The following is a 21,474-nucleotide window of genomic DNA, read 5'->3' on the forward strand; positions in this document are numbered from 1 at the left end:
CAATCTCTCAATAACAAAGTTTGTGATTTATTTATTAAGCAACTTCTCAAACTTTGTGTGAAGGATAACCAGATTACTATAATCATACATAAACTTGCAAGAAAAATCTCCATAACCGTATGATATGACCAGAGGGAACCATGGAACATTAATCCTGGTTAAATAAAGCTATCCAAATGGAGTCGAGACTTCAACCCTACTCTGCAGCATTAAATTAGCATTAAAATTTGGGTGCACATCTTAGATCTGACTTAGAATTATTTAGGGGTGGTAAACGGGCATGCCCACCCCGTTTAGGTCCGTCCTGCAAAAGCCCATCAAAAATAGGGTGGGGCGGGGCGATCATAGTTGAGGATGTGGGTCTAAAACTTAGGTCTGTCCCACAAAAAAGTGAGGGTGGAGAAAGCCCGCGGGCATTGCACTCTTTAAGCCTAAAAATACAAAAATTTATTTAAATACACGTGCCCGCAAAAACCCGCGAAAAAAATGGGACGGGGCGGGACAGTTACATTAGAGGATGATGACCTAAATCCTTGGTCCGCCCCGCACTAAAATGTTGGCAAAACGGGCATGCCCAACGGGCCGGACCCATTTTGCCACCCCTAAAAATATTGGAGGACAAAGATCATATATGTTATTTCTGAAGTGTGGGTGTCGGAGTGAAAATAGATGTAGAATAAAATGTTTCAAAGAAAATCAAAAGAATCGTGTATATCTTCTCTACATGTATTGCTTTAATTCCTACAGAACTAAGGAGATTAGACTTAATGAAAGAAACAATCAAGCCTTATTTAAATATTTTGTCTCTCTTTGTATGGTTAATCTCTACCTAAACCTGTAATGACTCCTAGTATATAATGATTATTTTATAAAATACTTATGCCCAATTTCTCATCATTCAATCCGTTTCATCTCATTACAATCCCACAATGTCTAAGGTGGAGTTGCAACCACAAAGGTTTGATCAATTGTATCTACCTATGTCACAATGGACTATATCCTATGCCTAATAATATAATTTGCCTTAGATCCAATTGTGTCATCTTCACTTAGTTCTCAAACACAATCTAAATCAAATCAATCAAATTCCTAAACGGTAAATGAGCAAAAAACATTAAGAATGAAAAATTATTGAATAACATAAAAGGTTTGGTCATTAAAAAAGAAGATCTAAACGAATCATCTGGTTCAAACAAATTAGAGAAAATTTATCTAAAGGGACTTAATGTAAGGTAACTAGACACTCAATCTTAGGGGATTCGTGGAAAATCAAAGGAAATGAAGCAAATAAAGATTACGATTGATGAGATATGAACTTTTGATGATTCCTTTCCTTCTCCATGCTCCAATGCTGCAAAATATGCATCTTATGGGATAAAATTTGAAACCCTTACAACTAAATGTGTTCGCCCTTTTAAATAAAAAAATTGGTTGTCGAAAAAATGTGTCCCACTGTCCTATGGATGCCCATTATTTTTGCGATGTTGCTAACATGCAGCAATGATATCGCTAAAATGTGGTGCACTTCCTTTCCTTCATTACACAATATTTCCAAGGACTTATGTTGTTTTTGTGCTTCACTGATGTTTGCAAAACTTTCTCATTTTTCTTATTTTCTTTTGATTCTCGTGTGTAAGTCTTCTCCATCCATTGTCATTAGAAATTATATAGTAGAACACCATTAAATTTTTCTGGTTAATGTTGAGTTGAAAAACTATATCACGTGCAATTCTACACGGTTCGTAGTAGCAAGTGATAAAAAAAATATGAATATAATTCACATAGGGATTGCGAATAACTTAAGTTGATTCTCAAAGTAAAATTTTGTGAAGAGTCAAATCAGTAGATGTAGAAGTGTTAAATTGTACATGTACTCTTTTAGAATCTTTGATAAACGAACCTTGATTATAGAAGTGTTAAATTGTGCATGTATTCTTTTAGAATCTTTGATAAACGAACCTTGATTATAGAATCTTATATGTTATCTTTCATAAAATTAACCCCAAATCAATAGATGTAGAAGTGTTAGATTGTGCAAGTATTCAGGATAAGACTCTCTCTGAAGACTAAGATTAAGATAAAAATCAAAACCAAGATCAAGAGTGTCATACCCCAAAATTTGCCCATTAATATTTCAAGACATTTTTTCAGGGCACTCCGACTCATTTTTATGACACTGATCTTAAAGGAACAAAGGTCCAGCTCACGAATGGCCCAATCCAGAAAATGGCTCAAACTGGCCTGTTCGCTACACGTTCGCTACACGCTCGCCTAGCGAACGTTCGCTACACGCTCGCCTAGCGAAGCTGACAGACAACAGAAAATTTCGGGCTTCATTCTGAGCCCATTAGGTCATCAAAGGAGTATTATAAATACCCCAACTCCAGAACGAAAAGGGGAGAACGAAAAACCGAGACGGAGACGGCCGGAAACCCTGGCATAGCAACCCCGGAGAGTAGCCCAGAGAAGTCGGAGTGAAGAAACCCTGACGGCCGCTCATCCGCACCGAAGTTACCGCCGCCCAACTCAACCCGATACCAAAAGTGACTTGCCAATTCAGCATTACCACTCCATTGCAAACAGGTTTGTGTATCATTATTGTTTTATGCTTCCAATTTGTAAATCTCTAAATACATAATACATCATGATTGACTTTTTGGATATGTAATTAGACTTTGCATGTGAATTCCAGTACGCCTGAATATCCTGAGTGTTTGACCATATTATTTCTGTAATTGAATGCAATAAGGCATACAGCATGCTGAGATCATACTGTTCTGAAATTCAAAACCCGCAGCCGCTCGCTAGCACATCGCTAAGCGAGCATGTAGCGAGCATTCGCTAGGCCCTCGCTAGGCGAGGCAGAGGCGAACGGGACAGCCGTTGATATTTGTTATGTCCTATGCGTAACCTGATCTATTCTATGTTAATTATGCACTGTTTTGCCTGACATTCATGCTGCTGTGTTTTCTTTTGCGGTGTAATCCTCGATTGCACCCTGATTGGTATTCTAACCCGTTTGCTGAATTTTGTAAAGGTTCACATATCCCAGGAAAAGAGTGCTGTTTAGGCCTTCCACTTTATTTGTGGGATACCCTTATGAAGATCCACCCTAAATTGCTTAATTAATTTTAATGTATTAATTTTAATGTATTAATTTTAATGTATTGATCTTAATGTGGATATTCATCCTAATCACCTAATTGACTTTAAAATATGGCCTTTAAACATGTGATTTTGGACCTCTCTTTGCTGCCCTACGGTATTACGGTATAACGGTCATGTCCCGCGAATGTAGGGATACACTTAGCAAAGACGCTTCGGTTAAATCATCATAAAATAAATCATGGTCCCTCGGATGTTGCTTTCGAAATTACGATTTTGTCCCTCGATGACCCTTCGGTGTAGCCTACGGTTAAATGATGATCGTCCCTTCGAATGCTAAGGTATCCTTACAACTGTTGCCTTCAATGACCTATCGATGACCCTACAATGACCCTTTTACATCCAAAGGATAAAATTACTTACTTCTCAATAGTAAGGACAGTTTTACCCTCATAAGGATAGGAAACGTTCATAACGACCTTAGGAAGGTATAACTCTCAATTGCTGGATCATAACCTAAAACATTTCCCACCCCTCACACTTTGCAAATCCTAGAACATCACCACTTGGTATACATTCATACTAGAATCATTACCAAGTTACATTCTTCTAAACCGTTTTCAAAATCAAACGAGATAAATACTTTGTATACATTCATACGAGAATCATTACAAAGTTAAACTCTCTTTTCGAAACATTTTTTTAAACAATTCACGAACCCTTTTCAGACAAAAATATAAGTGATCCAGCAATTAAGAGCCCATGGATAACCATGGATACAAAGGGTGCTAACACCTTCCCTTTGTATAATGTACCTCCCGAACCCAAAATCTATTGAGGTCTTTCCTGTTCTTTTCCACCTTTCCTTATTGGATAAAAGAAAAGTCGGTGGCGACTCTTGCTATCCGCGACATTGCGATAAAAAGCAAAATACCCCAAGTCAGTTCACCGTATGACAGAACTGGCGACTCTGCTGGGGACGATTACAAGAGAGGTTACCTTAAAAAAAAACAAGATCACTTATTTAAAATTGTCTGATTTACTTTTAAGGGATTGCTTGGGTATTCTTGAGTGAAAGATCCTACACCCGGATCTAGTGTACCTTAGGTAAGTAGCAATAGATCATCGCGACTATCCGGCGTATACTGGAATGGTTAAAATGATGGCTACGGTTAATGTGACACTTTGGATGTCCTGATGTTCCTCATGTTCACTTGAGGAAAAATTTGGCTTCTGCGTGGTGTCATTAAAGCATTAACCAGACCTTTAGAACCCTAATTGACTCATCCTGGCCATTAGAAAGTAGTGAGATAACTGACTTCAGTTCCGACTGGGGTTGGTTGAGACTCGATACTACACTCTTTGAGATTGGACTTTAGGGAAGCTTCGGTCAACCACTTGGTGTTGCACTGAAGTGGACTTAAAGGAAGGTCGGTGATTTGAGATCCTTCTAGAACCCGGTTACTATTCTAGGACAGGTTGAACCAACTAAACTTCAGTGGGGAGGGTACTTACCTATGGAACTCATGCAAGCCTTAAAACCTAGGAATGATGGTTGTGTGACTTGCTTGTGCTTGTTATTTATTTAACCTCATAACATCATAACATCTTAACATCATAACATCATGACATCATAACATTGTACTAACCATTTCAAGGACTTAGGGATTTAACTTTGCTCTGTTTTGTAAGGCTATGGCTCCCAGGAAGACCATCCGGATTAATCTTGTAGCAATCTCTCCTCAACTCAAGGATTTAGTGTCAGAACTTCCTGATCGGGCTCAGTTCATCGAGAGACATGGTTCCCTCCTCAATTTGGTTACTACTGGTTTCAAGGAAGATATGATGAGAGTTCTGTTCCAGTTCTTCGATCCTAAACATCATTGCTTCACATTCCCAGATTATCAGTTGGTACCTACACTGGAAGAATTCTCCAGACTGCTTGGGATACCTATCCGTGATCAAATACCTTTCAGTGGTTTAGAAAAGGTTCCGAAGTCTGACGAAGTTGCTGTAGCTTTACACATGACGAAATCCGACATTGAAGCTAATTGGGTAATAAGGAGTGGAGTTAAGGGTTTACTTGCCAAATTCCTGACAAATAAGGCCCGAGAATTCTTAAAAGTTATGAATGTCCGTGCTTTCGAAGACATCCTGGCATTGCTAATCTATGGCTTGGTGTTATTCCCTAATCCAGACCAATTCATAGACATGAATGCTATTAAGATATTTCTCACTCATAACCCTGTACCTACCTTGCTGGGAGACATTTTGCATTCCCTCCACACTCGTACCATGAAGAAGCAAGGGACTCTCATGTGCTGCATACCTTTGTTGTCTAGGTGGTTTATTTCGCACCTTCCTCAATCGGTCTTGAAGAACGAGCAGAATTTGAAATGGTCTCAAAGGATAATGTCGCTCTCCCACCCAGACATCTGTTGGTGTCCTCAGTTCAAGGAAAATGTTACCATCATTGACCGTTGTGGCGAGTTCCCTAATGTACCACTCCTAGGAATAAGAGGAGGTATTACTTATAATCCTGCTTTAGCTTTGCGACAGTTTGGTTGTGCTCGAAGAGATGGTCCACATGAAATGATCATCGAAGGCATTGTGTTCGACTATGACAACGATTCCCAAGGCCTCCGTCAAAGATTTGTACGAGCTTGGGGCATGGTGAAGAGAGGTACGTTAGGACAGAAAAATTCTATTCCTATGGAACCTTATCTCAGATGGGTACGCGCCAGAGCTCGTGAACTTGTCATGCCATATCTTGCAATCGGACCTCAGATTGTCGAACCTGAAGCTGAAGGAGGTGCTCCTCAGATCATTCCTTATCCAGATATGCCTACCAATGTTGAGGAACTAAAGAGATCCTGGATCCAGTTGAGAGAAGAAAGGGATACTTTCGAGACTCAGTTCGTCGCAGAAAGGAAGAAAGTGTTAGAACTTACCAGTCAGCTTAATGAGGAACGAAGACTCAATGCGTATCTTCGCCCAAAAAGAAGCCGCCCCTGGGAGACTTGAGCTTTCATTGTATTTTTATTATTATTCCTCTTGTAATGAACATTGGTCAAAGAAATTAGCAATAAACATTTCTCTCTTGTTGGTGATTTACGCAAATTTAAATTCCAAAAGTCCTTAAAAACATTTCATACATTGCATAGCATAACATAACACTGCATAACAGGTATTCTACAAGTTCAATGTTCTCACGGTCTTCCTTTTAAACAGAAAAATGGATCTCGAACAAACTGTCAAAGATCTCCAGACTCAGAATGCTCAATTCAAGGAGATGATGCTAAGCTTATCCAAGGGGCAGGAGGAGCTGAAGGCTCTTTTGCTCGAAAAGAAGAAAGACAAGAAAGCTGTGAGTTTCATTAACCCGGGAAGAAGGCGTAAAGGACAGGCCGCAGGAGTCAAGTTTGGAATCCCGAATGGTCCAGAAGAGGGGGCGGAGAATGATTCAGAGGAAGAGAATGCTGATTTCTCCAACCCTGAGGATGACGATGAAGATTATGAAAATGAACAGTACTCTCCAAGAGATGATAAGTACAAGTTGCTGGAAGAACGTATGCTAGCTATGGAGGGTCAGAAGGCGCCCGGTCTGGATTTCGAAAGTTTGGGTCTGGTCTCCGATGTGACCATTCCTCGCAAATTCAAAATCCCCACTTTCACTAAGTACGATGGTGCGTCTTGTCCTCAGATGCATCTGAGAGCTTATGTGAGAAAGATTCAGCCGCATACCACTGACAGGAAGCTATGGATCCATTTCTTCCAAGAGAGCCTGTCTGGCACACAGTTGGAATGGTATTATCAGCTCGAGAGCTCTGACATCCGCACCTGGACTGATTTAGCAACAGCTTTCTATAAACAGTACCAGTATAACTCTGAACTAGCACCTACCCGGCTACAGTTGCAGAATATGACTATGGGATCTAAAGAAAGCTTTAAAGAATATGCTCAAAAGTGGAGAGATTTGGCTGGCAGAGTCAAACCCCCTATGACTGACAGAGAATTGGTGGACATGTTCATGGGCACACTGACCGGCCCATTCTACAGCCATCTACTGGGAAGTTCTTCATCAGGTTTCACTGAACTTATATTAACAGGTGAACGTGTTGAAAGCGGCATCCGAAGTGGAAAGATACAGGCGGCTACCTCTGCAAGCACCAAAAGGTCCTATCAGGGGAAGAACGAATCAAATGCTGTGTACGGTCAAAAGAGTCGTAACAAGAAAAACCGTGACCACGACATTGGAGCAGTTACGATTGCAGCACCACCATCTCAAAACTTCCAGCCCAAACAAGACAGGCCAAGAAGGCAGTTCACCAGGATCAATATGACCTTGGCACAGGCACTGCAGGGAATGCTAAAGGCAAATTTGATCACCCTTAGAGATCCTCCTACAAATCCCAACACTACCTCTTCTCGTTATAATCCCAATGCCAGGTGTGCATATCACTCCGATAGCCCCGGGCATGATACAAACGATTGCTGGTCATTGAAGAATAAGATTCAGGATATGATCGAAGCTGGAGAAATTGAGTTTGAGCCTCCGGAGACTCCTAATGTCATCACTGCTCCTATGCCTAACCATGACAAGACTGTTAATGCTATGGATGACGATTCTCACATTTCCAATGTAGCGGACTTAACATCTCCTCTCCCGATCATAAAGAGGAATTTATTGCAAGCTGGTTTATTTCCAGGTTGTGCTGAAGATTGCAATCTCTGCATACTCCGGCCCGAGGACTGTTTGAAATTGAAGAATGGTATTCAATGGCTGATGGACGATCGTACAGTTCTCTTCGAAAAGATTCCTAAGGCGGAAAACCCTATTGAAGAAATATCTGTGATTGCTAGGTCCAAAGTTCCAGTGAAGATTACCGCTACTATGGCGCCTGTGAAGATTACTGTTGAGCCCAGGGTAGCTCCCCTAATCATTACTGCACCTGGCCCGATCCCGTATTCCTCAAGCAAAGCTATTCCGTGGAATTATGGCGGTGATGTTTACGTCCATGGCGTAAAGCAAATTGACAATTCTACTAATCCTAATGGCATCGTTGGGACTAGTAAAATTACTCAAAGTGGAAGGATCTTCTCTCCAGAAATCTCACCTCCTGTCCTTGAAACTCGAGGAAAGGAACCAGTCAATCCTTCTCAGTCAGAGACACCGGTCGAAGTTACTCCCGAAGATGTTGCCAAACAGGAAATGGAAGAAGTGCTGAAAATCATCCGCAAGAGTGATTTCGATGTGGTAGAACAGTTGGGGCATACCCCGTCTAAGATCTCGATGTTATCCTTGCTGTTATCTTCTGAATCTCATGCCAATGCATTGATAAAATTCTTGAAGACTGCTCATGTGCCTCAGGAAACATCTGTCGATCAGTTCGAAAATTATGTTGCTCACTTGGCTGTTGACAATGGCCTAGGCTTTTCCGATGCTGACCTGACACCAGCAGGAAAGAATCACAATAAAGCCCTGCATATCTCCATTGAGTGTAGGGGAATCACTTTGTCTCATGTGTTGATCGATAATGGCTCTTCCTTGAATGTGCTGCCGACAGTTGTGCTGGATAAGCTGGATTGTAAAAGCATTGAACTGAAACCTAGTGACATTGTGGTACGTACTTACGATGGTGCGAAGAGTGTTGTCCATGGCGAAGTAGTCCTTCCTATCAAGATAGGACCTCAAGTCTTCAATACTACCTTCCATGTAATGAACATTCGTCCTGCCTATTCCTGCTTACTGGGACGCCCTTGGATTCATGGGTCAGGTGTTGTAGCTTCGTCTCTCCATCAAAAGCTGAGGTATCCCACAGAGGGCAAAATTGTCACCGTGTGTGGAGAAGAAGAGTACATTGTCAGTAGTGTGCATGCCTTCAGATACGTCGAGATGGATGGTGAATTCATTGAGACTCCTTGTCAGTCATTTGAAGTAGTTCCTCCGACCAATCCTGTCCTTAAGCCAACTTCCGGTGTGCCCAAGGTTATTCGGACTCCTCCTGCTATGATTTCCCTGAAGGACGCTCAAGTTGTGGTTGAAGATGGTGGCTGTACTGGCTGGGGTCAACTGATCGACGTACCGTACAAGTCTGACAAATTTGGCCTGGGGTTTAGCTCTGAGAAGGTAGCCAAGAGTCAAATTAATGCTGTAGAAGACGCTGACAGCGATTGCGACCTGGATAGCTGGATTTTCCCAACAATTAGCGACGGACTCAATAATTGGAAGGCTGAAGACACTATCCCGATTTCCTTTAGTCAGGAGTAATTGTTATTGTCTATTTTGGTGTTGCAAATTTTTGTTTTTTTTACAATTGAACTTCTCCAAGCGTTGTGTCTATGCCCGGGGCACAATAGCTAATTTGTTAAGGGTTTTGTCATTTTCATAAGCATATTCATATTCAATAAATCAATGGACTTTTTGCATTCAAATATTGCGCTCTTTGTCTTTTCTGTCATCTTCCAAACAAGCTATGTTTTCTTACACACACTCACGTAACGAATTGCAGATCCATACCCACTTTGGATCCTGTTGATAATAGTTCTACTACTGTTCATTATGACTTTGAAAATCCGATCTACCAAGCCGAGGATGGAAGTGTGGAAGATTGTGAAGTACCTGGAGAACTTGCCAGACTGTTACTGCAAGAAGAGAGGACTATACAGCCGCACGAGGAGTCAGTTGAGATTGTAAATCTGGGTACCGAAGTAGACAAGAAAGAAGTCAAAATAGGAGCAGGCTTGGAAAACAGTGTCAAAAGAAGGTTGATTCAGATGTTACATGACTATGTAGAGATTTTTGCTTGGTCTTATGAAGACATGCCAGGACTGGATACCGATATAGTAGTGCATCGACTGCCAACGAGGGAAGAATGTCGTCCTGTTAAGCAAAAGGTTCGTCGCATGCGTCCTGAAATGTCTGAGAAAATCAAAGCCGAGGTGATGAAATAATTTGATGCAGGTTTTCTGGCTGTTACTTCTTATCCTCAATGGGTTGCTAATGTGGTACCAGTGCCAAAGAAGGATGGTAAGGTGCGAATGTGTGTAGATTACCGAGACCTGAATAAAGCGAGTCCCAAGGATGACTTTCCACTCCCGCACATTGATGTTCTGGTAGATAACACCGCTCAACACAAGGTGTTCTCATTCATGGATGGATTCTCAGGTTACAACCAGATTAAGATGGCACCTGAGGACATGGAGAAAACTACGTTTGTGACGCACTGGGGCACGTTCTGTTATAAAGTAATGCCATTTGGTTTAAAGAATGCAGGGGCAACGTACCAGCGTGCTATGGTGGTTTTGTTCCATGATATGATCCATCATGAAATAGAAGTATATGTGGATGACATGATAGCCAGATCTCATACTGAGGAGGAACATCTCGATCATTTATACAAACTGTTCGAGAGGTTGAAGAAATACAAGTTGAAGTTGAACCCGAACAAATGCACCTTTGGGGTAAGGTCTGGCAAACTCCTGGGCTTTATTGTCAGTGGTAAAGGGATTGAGGTTGACCCGACCAAGGTGAGAGCTATTCAAGAAATGCCAGTTCCTAGTACAGATAAAGAAGTCAGAGGTTTCTTGGGACGCTTGAATTACATTGCCCGATTTATCTCCCATTTGACCGCCACCTGCAAACCCCTCTTCAAGCTACTGAGGAAAAATCAAGAGATGATATGGAATGAGGAATGTCAAGAAGCTTTTGACAAAATCAAGAAGTATCTTCAAGAACCTCCAATTCTGATGCCACCAGTTGAAGGAAGACCTCTAATCATGTATTTAACCGTGTTAGAAAATTCAATGGGGTGCGTGTTGGGACAACATGACGAGTCTGGTCGAAAAGAGCATGCCATATACTACCTTAGCAAAAAGTTTACCGACTGTGAAACAAGATACTCACTGCTCGAGAAAACTTGTTGTGCTTTGGCCTGGGCTGCTCGCCGACTGAGACGGTATATGTTGAATCACACCACTTTATTGATTTCTAAGATGGATCCTATCAAATACATATTTGAGAAACCCGCTCTCTCCGGGAGAATAGCAAGATGGCAGATGATCTTAACAGAATATGACATCCAGTATACTACTCAGAAAGCAATCAAAGGAAGCGTGCTGGCTGATCATTTGGCTCATCAAGCGGTGGATGATTACCAATCTATGAATTTTGAGTTTCCAGATGAAGATGTCATGTTTGTTACCAATCATGAAGAACCTGGACCGGATGAAGGGCCCGCACCGGGATCCCGATGGACTATGGTTTTTGATGGATCTTCTAATACGTTGGGCAACGGTGTTGGTGTCGTAATTATTTCTCCCAGGGGTTGCCATACGCCTTTCACTGCTAGACTATGTTTTGATTGTACCAATAATATGGCTGAGTATGAAGCATGTATTTTGGGACTCAGAGCTGCCATAGACCTAAGGATCAAGTTTTTGAGTGTGTACGGAGACTCAGCATTAGTAATCAGTCAGATCAAAGGAGAATGGGACACTAAACATCCGAATCTCATCCCTTATCGAGAGAAGGTGTTGTCACTAATCCCATACTTTGGAGAGATTACATTCGAACATATCCCACGAGAAGAGAATCAGTTGGCAGACGCATTGGCTACCATGTCATCTATGTTCAGAGTCAGATGGGACAATGAAGCTCCCATGATCACCATTGAGCGATTAGATGAACCGGCATACTGTTATGAACTTAACACTAAGGGAGTACGGGAAAAACCTTGGTTCCACGAAGTAAAAAGATATTTAGAAACTCAGGAGTACCCTGAGGGGGCATCTATCAATGATAGAAAATTCCTGAGGAAGTTCTTTGCTAAATTCTTTTTGAGTAATGGAGTATTATACAAACGTAATCATGACTCAACTTTGCTTCGCTGTGTGGATAAAAAGGAAGCAGAAAAGATTATGGAAGACATGCATGATCGTATTTTTGGGACTCATTCTAGTGGGCATACGATGGCCAAGAAGATTCTGAGATCAGGGTATTATTGGTCTACCATAGAAGCTGATTGCCATCATCACTCCAGAACCTGTCACAAGTGCCAGATATATGCGGATAAAGTGCATGTGCCTCCTGCTCCATTGAACGTGTTGACAGCACCTTGGCCCTTTGCAATGTGGGGCATTGATATGATTGGGGAGATTAAACCTACTGCTTCTAATGGACATCGCTTCATCCTTGTCGCTATTGATTACTTTACAAAGTGGGTAGAGGCCGCCTCATTTGCTTCTGTCACCAAGAATGTGGTGGCACGGTTCATCAAGAATAGTCTTATTTGTCGGTATGGTATCCCTGAAAGGATTATCACCGACAATGGTACTAATTTGAACAACAAGATGATTACTGAACTCTGCACGCAGTTCAACGTAAAACACCATAACTCTTCTCCGTACCGACCAAAGATGAATGGCGCTGTAGAAGCTGCTAATAAGAATATCAAGAAGATCATACAAAAGATGACGGTGACGTACAAAGACTGGCATGAGATGTTACCGTTTGCTCTTCACGGTTATCGCACTTCAGTACGCACTTCGACAGGAGCAACTCCTTTCTCTTTAGTCTACGGAATGGAAGTCGTTTTACCAGTGGAAGTTCAGATTCCCTCTCTAAGAATCATGAAAGAGGCGGGCTTAGATGAAGATGAATGGATTCAGACTCGACTCGATCAGATAAACTTGATTGATGAGAAGAGACTTGCGGCTGTTTGTCATGGACAGATATATCAGAAACGCATGACCCAGGCATTTAACAAAAGAGTCAAGAGACAGGTGTATCAAATTGGCGACTTGGTGGTAAAGCGCATCACTCTACCACAAGGTGATCCCAGAGGCAAATGGATTCCCACGTACGAAGAGCCGTTTGTAGTTAAGAAGATATTCTCTGGTGGAGCCATGATACTAGCTACAATGGACGGCGAAGACTTCCCGCATCCCGTGAACGCAGACATAGTCAAAAAATACTACGCATAAAAGAGACCTGCTAGGTCGACGTACCTAGGCAAAAGTAAGGGCATCCCGGCGAACCAAAAGGGTTCGGGCAAAATTTAGGGATAAACATAAAAAAATGTACACCCGGCAAGTCGAAAACCTGAAAAGGCGGCTTGGGCAAAAAGGGGTATCCTGGTGGATTGAAAACCTGAAAAGGCGGTCCAGGCAAAAATTAGGGATCAAAGCGTATGACTATGTCCCGTTCTCAGACAGCTTCATCCAAGTTCAAAGGACTGAACAAGCTAATCACTTCTATCCGACAGCAGGAGATGAGAGGCTTGAGGACATAATGGCAGTAGTGGAATTAAAGTCAATAGGACGTTTTCGGCATAGCTTTCTCTTTGTTTTCTTGACAATTTCCTCTTACTAGGATTTTTGTCTCCTTGTACACAAATTGCCTGTTTATAGGCCCTCTTTCAAAATCAATATAATTTTAGTTTCAAAAAAAAATGCTCTTGTTTTACTTTCTCTGTTTTGTTTGCATAAACGTCCATTGATTTAATTCGAATTAATATATGCATTTGGATATGATCGATGTTTACCAAAAATGCGTGCATAAAATAGAAATAGCGATTACTACTAGGCTTCAGGATCGAGGAGAAGGTTTAATCATGCTTTCCAATGAATCCGTTGCTAATCCTATTCCCCAGCAAAGCCAGTCATTCCCAGAAGAGAGTGGCATTACTAGACAAATGGGTCATCTCTTCCACCCCCAGCCAGGCTTCTGTTGAACATTTCTACCATCAGACAGAAATCAAGCATCCCCGGCTAAGAAAGGGTCATCGATACCAGTATCTCCCAACCAGAAGATTGAGATTTGTTTTCCCCAGTAGAGTCCTCAGGAAGAACTTTTCAGATGCATAATTCATTCATTACATCATTTCACAGCATACGCATGCATACATCGTTTGCAGTTATTTTCGAAAGCATAAAACATCTCATGCATCATGACATGGCATGAAGCTAACTTTATTTTTCAGGTTAATTATCTTCCTGATACAGTCAAAATAGAGAGCCATTCAGACGGACATCTTCATCAATTACGTTCAGATTCAAATACATCTTTCAGATACACTCCATGTCAACATTCATTCTGACATCCTCCTAACGATGGCATCTATAAGCTCATCCCAGACATTTATTGCAAATACAACATATACAAATACTATCAGATATAGCCTAGCGTACGGTTCATTCTGATTCAGCTCAACATATGACTCTTTCAACTCAGATGCGATCTAACGTACAATCCATTCCGACCTTCAACAACTCCAATACGGTCTAGCATACGACCCATTTGGACCTTCAAGGCCTCAAATGCTACCTAGCGTACGGTACATTCTGAAGTGTAGTTTGGCGTATGACTACCCCCTTCATCATCAGGTACAGCCTAACAGACGGCTCGTTCCGCAACTCAGATACGATCTAGCGTACGATCCATTCTGATCCTTTATCCCCAGCAGTGTATGACTCATTCGGATTCTTATCTCATTTTGATTCGGCACAACATATTACTCCTCCAACAATACGGTCTAGCGTACGACCCATTCGGATCTTCATTCCTCAGATACTACCTAGCGTACGGTACATCCCGAGGTGTAGTCTAGCGTACGACTACTTTTCGTCAGATACAGCCTAACAGGCGGCCCATTCTGCAACTCAGATACGATCTAGCGTATGATCCATTCTGATCTGTTATCCCCAGCGGCGTATGACCCATTCTAAATCCCCAGTGAAGTCGACGGCTTAATGAATGATTCACTATACGGTCTAGCGTATGACCCAGTGACACCTATGACTTCAGATATCTTCTAACGTACGACGTACTCTGAAGCTCTCATCATCAAACTTCCTAGATGACATCTTTAAACCCATCTCCATCAAGACTAACTAATTGACAAGTGCAAATTTTTGGGGCATCCTAAGTGTTCAATAATCTTCCATCTCCAGACCACGAATGGCGTACATACCATTCTGACTCTCTCGGTTCAAGAATATTGAACAGGGGCAGCTGTCATACCCCAAAATTTGCCCATTAATATTTCAAGACATTTTTTCAGGGCACTCCGACTCATTTTTATGACACTGATCTTAAAGGAACAAAGGTCCAGCTCACGAATGGCCCAATCCAGAAAATGGCCCAAACTGGCCTGTTCGCTACACGTTCGCTACACGCTCGCCTAGCGAACGTTCGCTACACGTTCGCTACACGCTCGCCTAGCGAAGCTGACAGACAACAGAAAATTTCGGGCTTCATTCTGAGCCCATTAGGTCATCAAAGGAGTATTATAAATACCCCAACTCCAGAACGAAAAGGGGAGAACGAAAAACCGAGACGGAGACGGCCGGAAACCCTGGCATAGCAACCCCGGAGAGTAGCCCAGAGAAGTCGGAGTGAAGAAACCCTGACGGCCGCTCATCCGCACCGAAGTTACCGCCGTCCAACTCAACCCGATACCAAAAGTGACTTGCCAATTCAGCATTACCACTCCATTGCAAACAGGTTTGTGTATCATTATTGTTTTATGCTTCCAATTTGTAAATCTCTAAATACATAATACATCATGATTGAATTTTTGGATATGTAATTAGACTTTGCATGTGAATTCCAGTACGCCTGAATATCCTGAGTGTTTGACCATATTATTTCTGTAATTGAATGCAATAAGGCATGCAGCATGCTGAGATCATACTGTTCTGAAATTCAAAACCCGCAGCCGCTCGCTAGCACATCGCTAAGCGAGCATGTAGCGAGCATTCGCTAGGCCCTCGCTAGGCGAGGCAGAGGCGAACGGGACAGCCGTTGATATTTGTTATGTCCTATGCGTAACCTGATCTATTCTATGTTAATTATGCACTGTTTTGCCTGACATTCATGCTGCTGTGTTTTCTTTTGCGGTGTAATCCTCGATTGCACCCTGATTGGTATTCTAACCCGTTTGCTGAATTTTGTAAAGGTTCACATATCCCAGGAAAAGAGTGTTGTTTAGGCCTTCCACTTTATTTGTGGGATACCCTTATGAAGATCCACCCTAAATTGCTTAATTAATTTTAATGTATTAATTTTAATGTATTAATTTTAATGTATTGATCTTAATGTGGATATTCATCCTAATCACCTAATTGACTTTAAAATATGGTCTTTAAACATGTGATTTTGGACCTCTCTTTGCTGCCCTACGGTATTACGGTATAACGGTCATGTCCCGCGAATGTAGGGATACACTTAGCAAAGACCCTTCGGTTAAATCATCATAAAATAAATCATGGTCCCTCGGATGTTGCTTTCGAAATTACGATTTTGTCCCTCGATGACCCTTCGGTGTAGCCTACGGTTAAATGATGATCGTCCCTTCGAATGCTAAGGTATCCTTACAACTGTTGCCTTCAATGACCTATCGATGACCCTACAATGACCCTTTTACATCCAAAGGATAAAATTACTTACTTCTCAATAGTAAGGACAGTTTTACCCTCATAAGGATAGGAAACGTTCATAACGACCTTAGGAAGGTATAACTCTCAATTGCTGGATCATAACCTAAAACATTTCCCACCCCTCACACTTTGCAAATCCTAGAACATCACCACTTGGTATACATTCATACTAGAATCATTACCAAGTTACATTCTTCTAAACCGTTTTCAAAATCAAACGAGATAAATACTTTGTATACATTCATACGAGAATCATTACAAAGTTAAACTCTCTTTTCGAAACATTTTTTTAAACAATTCACGAACCCTTTTCAGACAAAAATATAAGTGATCCAGCAATTAAGAGCCCATGGATAACCATGGATACAAAGGGTGCTAACACCTTCCCTTTGTATAATGTACCTCCCGAACCCAAAATCTATTGAGGTCTTTCCTGTTCTTTTCCACCTTTCCTTATTGGATAAAAGAAAAGTCGGTGGCGACTCTTGCTATCCGCGACATTGCGATAAAAAGCAAAATACCCCAAGTCAGTTCACCGTATGACAAAGAGAAATATCAAAGTAAAGAAAAAATCAATCTAAAGATAAAAAGAATCACGTTGAAGAAATTAGCAGATGCAATCAAGATCAATCCAAGGGATAGAGTACAACAAAATATCATCCAATCTCGAACGTTATACGGGATATTTCTAAGGGGATAACTACTTGACACTCCCTTAAGAAGGTATGTAACTTTATGACTTTCGTTTCTCAAATTGAGCCAATAAATATCTATGATGCTGTCATAATGAACACTGGTCTCTTGCTATGCAAGAAGAGTCAAATCAATTTGAGAGAAATAATGTCTGAGAAAGTGAAAGGCTTATGTTAAAAGTTGTGTAACTCTATTATTATAGTGAAATTGTAATTTAAGAACTTAGTTCTCTTGTGTATCCATAACTAACTTTGAAGTTGTAAGGTAAACTTGGTAAATAGCTTTTGTGTAAGGAAGATTTTTGAGTTATCCGTGAAAAAGCTCATGTTCTTGTTAGTGAAAATATTAAAAAGAAACTCATGGGGATTGGATTAGGCCATGTGGTTTAAGGTCTAACTAGTATAAATTATAGTGTGATCTTTCTATCTTTATCTTTTTATTTTCAATTATTTATTTTTAGCTGTTTAATCTCTTCTTTCTTTTATTTTCTTAAAATCAATCATTTTGCAAAAAAAATTCAAAGTCCAAATAACACAATTCAATCCACCTACTCCAACCCACAATTCTACGGATGAACCATTTGGTTGCCGGAGATAGACTTGTGCTTCCTAAGATGAAGGTGTAACATTTAGACCTTTTTGAGAATTTGATGTTACCATCATGGCCATGCTAGCGAGAGTAAAATAGGATGAGATATTTCTTGTGGTTGCAGTCGTTGTCGTTTGTATCTATTGAGGATTCACCATCAATTCTAAGTTTTGATTGGAAACATATAAGATGTTTCCCTCAAACGACACCATATAATTTAGAAGGATTTTTTTCTTAAAGTGTTATCGATAAACTCTAGTTCGATAAACCATCGTGTATATGCCCTATGGTAAGGGTGTATTGGGTGTATCTACATTCACTCTAACGGTCAAGATAGATAAGTGTAAGACTTAAGATTTATAATAATATATACATGAGTGTGAATTGTTCATTAGAATTAATAGTCCGATTTTAGAGTTTAGATATCTTAAAATCTATTTTAGAGATATATTTAATCACAATTATTAAAATTTAAAAACTATTTAATTTTTATTTTAATTAACTTCAAAGTCATACTTATTACTAGGATTCGACAAAAGATCAAGCCGTTTAAAATTAGAATTTTAATGCTCAAAATTTTGAGTCAAGAAAATACCTAAGAATTTTAATTTAATTATAAATGTATAATATCAAATACTAACTCTATATTTTTTTTAGTTGAACTAGTAAGTGTTACACTTTTATACCTTCATTTTTTTCAACTTTTGACTCATAAAAATTTGTTTTTTATCAATATTAAATGTCTTATTTTGAAAGTTATTTTATCTCTTGCAAATGCGATAGAGATAGAGCTAAAAATATTTGATATCAAAACTAACATTTAAATTAGATTAGTCGATCTAATGAATTGAATATTCTACTGAAAAAAATAATTATTTTTGATATTTAAATAAATTAAGTCATTTTCGCCATAAATATATGTGATGATGTGTTAATACTGTAAACTCTCACATTGAAAATCAAAAATTTCATTTTAACATCATAATTTTTTAATTAAAATCTTAAGATACTTATTAATATGAATAAAACTCATAATTAAAAACAATATTTTAATATAAGGTGGATTTTAAAGCTCCGATTTCGTCACCAGCAAGAGACCAACCAAGTCCAACATGATAGTGAATGATGTGAATTTGAATATGACAAGATATGTAAATTTCTTTATCTTCACTCATCCCACACTCAGGCACTTTCAAGTTACTATTTTTATCACTTTACCTTTTTGTCATCTTTCTTTTGATTGCTAAAGATTGCACTCAATCTTTTCTCGTGATCTATCAAGCTCCGACCCGCCATTCACACTGCGTGTCGCCGTGTCGGATACGGGTCAAACACCGACACGCATACGACACTCGTACAACACATATCAGACACGTTTTTGAAGTGTCCAACAAAAAAAATATATATAATTCCTGCGGACACATATACGCCACCTTATTTTAAATAAAGGACACGGTCCAATTCCAAAAATTCCATTTTTTGTTAAAAAAAACCCTACTAAAAAATTTCCAAAATTTAAAAAATAAATAGGTTTTTTTTAGCTTTCATATTCCACTTCTTCACTATAAAAACAACACAATTAGGATTCCTTATTTATTTATATTTCACTGCTTTTGTCTCCACAAAATTCTTTTATCTTGACCGATTATTTTTCATCTTTGCGCACCATTATTTCGATTTTCACAAGGTATCGATGAATATCAATTATCATATTTGAAATTTGTTTGAAAGAGTTGAAAGAGTTTTTGATTGTTTTATCTTACATAAACATAAATTTTACATCTCATTTTAAACTCTTTACAAATTTTGTCTAGAAATTGTATTATTATATTAATATATAAAATATATATAACCGTATCTGTGTCCTATGATTTTCATATTAGTAGGGTCCTCGTGACCATATCCGTGTCGTATCCCGTATCCGTGTCCGAATCCGGGCTTCATAACTCATGACTAATCGCAAAAGGGTTTGATAATCCATATTAGTTGTACAAGTCTTTAATAATTTTAATCATCAATGGCATATAGTTTATCTTACTCTTCAGACAATTAAATTCTTATAGTATCCCTTTTTGTGGACAATAGAACACAACGTTTCGTCCCAAAGTTGCTATCGAAATCCCAGTCCACATGTCGATTCTGCATAAATATCTGCTAAGAATATCTTCCACTATTGTGTGACCTTTTAAGACTCATATAATTGGTTAACAGTTCTATTGCTTGTCCGTCATTTTCAACTCAGTGTATTCCATCAAATTACTCTCAAATTATTGAATGACAGTGTAAAATTATCCGTATACATTTTACTTATTCAGAATAATTAAATTATCAATTAAATTATTAAATATTCTCAATTTAAATTAATACCAAGGACTTATATTAAAAAAAATAAAGCCATGGGAAAATTTAATATTGAATTGTGATTAAGGACTGTTTATTTTAACTTTTTTATTCAAATAACTTAATTTTTTTAAAAAAAATCAAACTAATTCACATTTCAGATAAATTTTCAAACTACCGCATTAAAAAAAAACGTCAATACATAGGTGTCAGATCAATTGACGCATATCCTTAAATTTAAAGAGGAGATGTCAATTGAATTGACTTCTGCACATGATGATGTCAATCCAATTTGTGCATGTATGTAAGGAATAAGAGGAGACGTCAATTGGTTTGACGTCTATGTGTTGTATAATTTTTTTTGTAAAAAATAGAGGTGTGGTGTGATTTATTTTTCCACATCTCTTTTTATTATATTGCAAACATGGTTCGTCTTCGTCACCGCTATGGAAAAGTGATTTATTCGAGAGACAAACCTCCGATGGAGATGCTCTTCTGGAACATCTGTAATTTCGAACAACTATAGAGGGAGTTGGTTCGTTGTTAGACGGAGGCATACCTGAAGGCGGAAAAATTAGAAGTATTGAGAGACATTATGTCGTACGTGGGTGGGTGCGAGTTAAAAATAATAAGGATGCGAGGAAAATGATATTTTGACCAAATGACATCAGTTTGATTGTTGTAATCAATTAGAAATATTGTGTTTAAATGTTGTGGTTAAGTACTTTTATTTGTTTTGATATCTATTGTATTTGTTTTGATATCTATTGTATGTGTTGTTTATTCAGACCTGTCATCAATGTTCATTTTGTGATATCTGATTTTTTTGTTGGAAAGTGTTGTTGTTTTTAAGTGTATTTAAGTTTGGGTGATGTTTGTTGTTAACATTGTTGTAACAAAAAGCTATTAATATATCAAAATTAAAGGTTACAAAAATTGAAAGGAGATACTAAATTATGATCCAGAGGTTTCTCCGAGATGGAGACATTTTTTTATTGTATCCGAGTTGACAACATATACTACATAATCTTATCATTTTATCAGTCATATCCATTTTTGTTCTAATACGCGGGTTGTTTGACCGCCTTTTTTTCTTTCTTCGCATCTCATCGTTATGTCAAACTATGTCCCCTTGATACCAAGAGAATTGACCCACAAACAGACAAACCTACGACCTTAACATGTCAAACACTCAACCACAATACCAAGAGTATCCCTCGTACCACAAACAACAAGAAGATCATCATCAAGACACCCAACATCATTATGCATCAAACATATCATCCTACCATACTTGCCTTATCCAAA

The sequence above is a fragment of the Lathyrus oleraceus genome, chromosome 2 (genome assembly GCF_024323335.1).
Source record: "Lathyrus oleraceus cultivar Zhongwan6 chromosome 2, CAAS_Psat_ZW6_1.0, whole genome shotgun sequence".
NCBI classification, from domain to species: Eukaryota; Viridiplantae; Streptophyta; class Magnoliopsida; order Fabales; family Fabaceae; genus Lathyrus; species Lathyrus oleraceus.